Source organism: Xenopus laevis, chromosome 2S (genome assembly GCF_017654675.1).
Source record: "Xenopus laevis strain J_2021 chromosome 2S, Xenopus_laevis_v10.1, whole genome shotgun sequence".
Classification (NCBI taxonomy): domain Eukaryota; kingdom Metazoa; phylum Chordata; class Amphibia; order Anura; family Pipidae; genus Xenopus; species Xenopus laevis.
Genome location: NC_054374.1, coordinates 42,378,217 through 42,381,572, shown reverse-complemented (window position 1 = coordinate 42,381,572; position 3,356 = coordinate 42,378,217). Strand labels below are relative to the sequence as shown.

At 38.6% G+C, this 3,356-nt stretch overlaps 1 non-coding gene across 1 annotated transcript; it reads right to left on the bottom strand.

Moving 5' to 3' along the window:
- Positions 1 to 1,480: 1,480 nt before the first annotated feature.
- On the bottom strand, positions 1,481 to 1,552 carry trnap-agg. The gene has a single exon. It is a non-coding gene; the product is annotated as a tRNA-Pro (tRNA).
- Positions 1,553 to 3,356: the final 1,804 nt, after the last annotated feature.

Here is a 3,356-nt window from a genome sequence, read left to right as displayed (position 1 = left end):
GGGGGCATAGTATTTGTAGTATTTTTATAGTTGGTACATGTATGGGACCTGTTATCCAGAATGCTCGGACCTGGGATTTTCTACTAGAAAATCATGTAAACATTATATAAACACAGTAGTCTGGTTTTGCTTCCAGTAAAGATTAATTATATCTTCGTTTCAACTAAATAAAAGGTACTGTTTTATTCGTGTTTTATTATTATAGGGAAAAAAATAAAAATGTGGATTATCTGGATAAAATGGAGTCTATGGGAGACGGCCTTTCTGTAATTTGGATCTTTCTGGATTACTGGTTTCCGGATAACAGATTCCATACCTGTATTTGGACAGACTAAACTGACTCAATTTAGTTTATACTTAGTAGGCTGTACCTTCTCAATCTGTTTTCCAAAAGGTAGGCCTCCACGATGCCTGGAATTTAGCACACTGAGGACTGACATATTTATGCATTCATTTGTAAGGCCTATGCCCTGAAGTAACATGGTAACACAGAACAGTCCTCATTGTTTTCAAAAACATTTAATGTAATGTAAATCATGTTACATTTTTAGTTTATTTTTAGTGCAATGTAAAATAGCTTTAGTAAATGTTACCTGTATAATTATCCATACCGTTATTATGTATAAAACCCATATCAATGTGCTTTAACTGCTTACACAAATTCAGAGTTTGAATAAAACTCAGTTTGTTTTTTTGTCAATCAACCCTTTCCCAATAACAGACAGGGAAGTCACTTGTATATGAGGTAGAGCTGAATATAGATTTAGGATTTTATTTTTGTATTTGATCTTTTGTATTTCATATTTGGAAAATCCTTAAAGGAGAAGCAAACCCAAAAGTTAGAAAAAAAACCTGCCTGTTACCCCAGGCAAATGCCCCAAAGCCTTTACTTATCTCTCTGTGCAAATTCTGTCCAGCGCGGTTAATGGACGCCATCTTCTTCTCTTCAGTAATCTTCGGAATGAGACCGGCGTGGCTGCGCATGCGCAGTTGGAGCAATTTTCTGTTTCGTGACAACTGCGCATGCGCCTAAACTCCATGTCGAACTGGCCCACAGGGATACCAGGAAAACTCCCGGTGGGCCCAGGTGTCAGTGGGCCCTCATGCTGCTAAACTTTTGGCCTATTTCATGGCCATTCCCTATTTCTATGAGAACAAAGTGGCTAAATAGGTGGAATAATAGATTATAATATGTGAGGAAAAGAGACTAGGAGAATAGAGGTTGAGTGAGGAGAGGAAGAAAATAGAGTGGGCTCCTGGTCTAAAAACTTTTGGTGGGTCTATGGATTTTTGGTGGGCCCCTGGTGTCCCAGTCCGACACTGCCTAAACAGTGATAACTTAGATGGAGAAGGAGCCATGATAGTTTCTCTCTGACTCACAGGGATCAATTCTCCACAACACACAGTACCCAAATACCTCTAAAAGCTAATCTTTGCCCCTTATGAGCCACCCAAAAGTGCTAAATTGCTGGAAAAAGGAGGGCTCGTCCGGGATTTGAACGCGGGACCTCTCGCACCCTAAGCGAGAATCATACCCCTAGACCAACGAGCCGCTGATATTATAAAAGCAAAGGAAAACTTCCAGATGTTTGACTGCCACATCAGCAATGAACAGAGCTGCATCAGATTACAGTGCTTTCAGCTACAGGCATAGCACAAGCTGGAACTGTTTGCAAAGGAGAAATTACAGTAGAGTGAGGATATATTATCTGGAATGCCTGGGACCTGTGGTTTTTCAGATAAGGGATCTTTCTGTAATTTGGATCACCATTAAGTGTGATCATGTAAATTTGCCACCAATATTGATTCAAGAATGTAGCACATTGGCTCGCCCCTTACCAAAGACTGCTTTTGCTACAGTAAATATATGCTTTTTGAAAAGTTTGTTAAGCAGCTAGCATCTGCTACTGTTCAAATAGTCAGAACCAACAGTGCAGAGACTGCCAAGGTGCAGTCGCATTTTCAGTGGTTTTAAAGTTATTTGTAAATTCAGTTGTTATTGAAACTGTATCAGCACCTTGCTATTCTCTGCATTGCTGGTTCTGACTATTTGAATAGTAGCAGCAACAAATAGTGATGTGGGATTTCCGCGACCTGCACCTGACCCTAACCCGCCCTCCCTCTGCCCGTGGCCGCCCGCATCCGACTTCCACGTTGCTTTTATAAACCCGCACTGCCCCGCCGATGATGTCACAAAAGGGGCGGGGCAAGCAGGTGCATCGTCTATAAAAGACTAACTCGGAAGTCACCACCTGCGAGGAAGAGTGCAAGATCGGCCAAAAACCCGCCCGACCCGGTAGCAGATAGCTCATTAACAGATTAACAAATAAGCCTGCAGTTAATGTAGCAAATTGAGTCTTGGCAGGGGGAGAGTTGACATGCTACATCCGCAAACCCGTTATCCAGAAAGCTCTGAATTACGGAAAGGCTGTCTCCCATAGACTCCATTTTATCCAAATTGTTAAAAATGACTTCCTTTTTCTCTGTAATGATAATACAATAATAAGACAACACCTTGTACTTGATCCAAACTAAGATATAATTAATCCTTATTTTATGTTTATATAATTCTCTAGATTTAAGGTATGACGATCCAAATTATGGAAAGATCCGTTATCCACAAAGCATTGAGCATTCTGAATAACAACATTCTTGAAACAAAAAAAACTCATGCACACAATTCAGTTAGAAATGCTGAGAAGAATTTTGCGAATTTATAAAGAAACTTTTAAGCAGAGGGAAAATTATTTTCAGTTATTTAATATTATTGGTGATAATCTTTTCATGCAGCAAATGGTTTGCAGTGTTCCTGATTATAATTTTTGTTGTAAAACTAAATGCTGAAATTAAAAGAGTGCTTCAGTAAACAGGGCAAAAACAAAGAATGGCTACATTTTCTTTTTTACTATTTTGTGATTATGAAAAACATATGTGGGAAGAAACAACATCATTTGTCCCAGAGAGAGAATATTTTTTTAATGAAATATTTATATTAACTTTTGATTATGATGTAGAGTGATATTCTGAGAACATTTGCAATTGGTTTTCTTTTTGTATTATTTGTAGTTATGTGTTTTTTAGCTTTTTATTCAGCAGCTCTCCAGTTTGCAGCTTCAGCAATCTGGTTGCTTGGGTCCAAATTACCCTACAACCATGCATTGATTTGAATAAGGGACTGGAATAGGAGAGGGGCTGAATAGAAAGATGAGTAATATAAAGTAGCAATTTGGTTTTTAGACAGGGTCAGTGACCCCCATTTGGTAGCTGGAAAGAGTCAGAAGAATAAAAGTTACTGGAAAAAAAAAACTATAAAAAAAATAGATAATGAAGACCAAATGAAAACTTGCCTAGAAGTG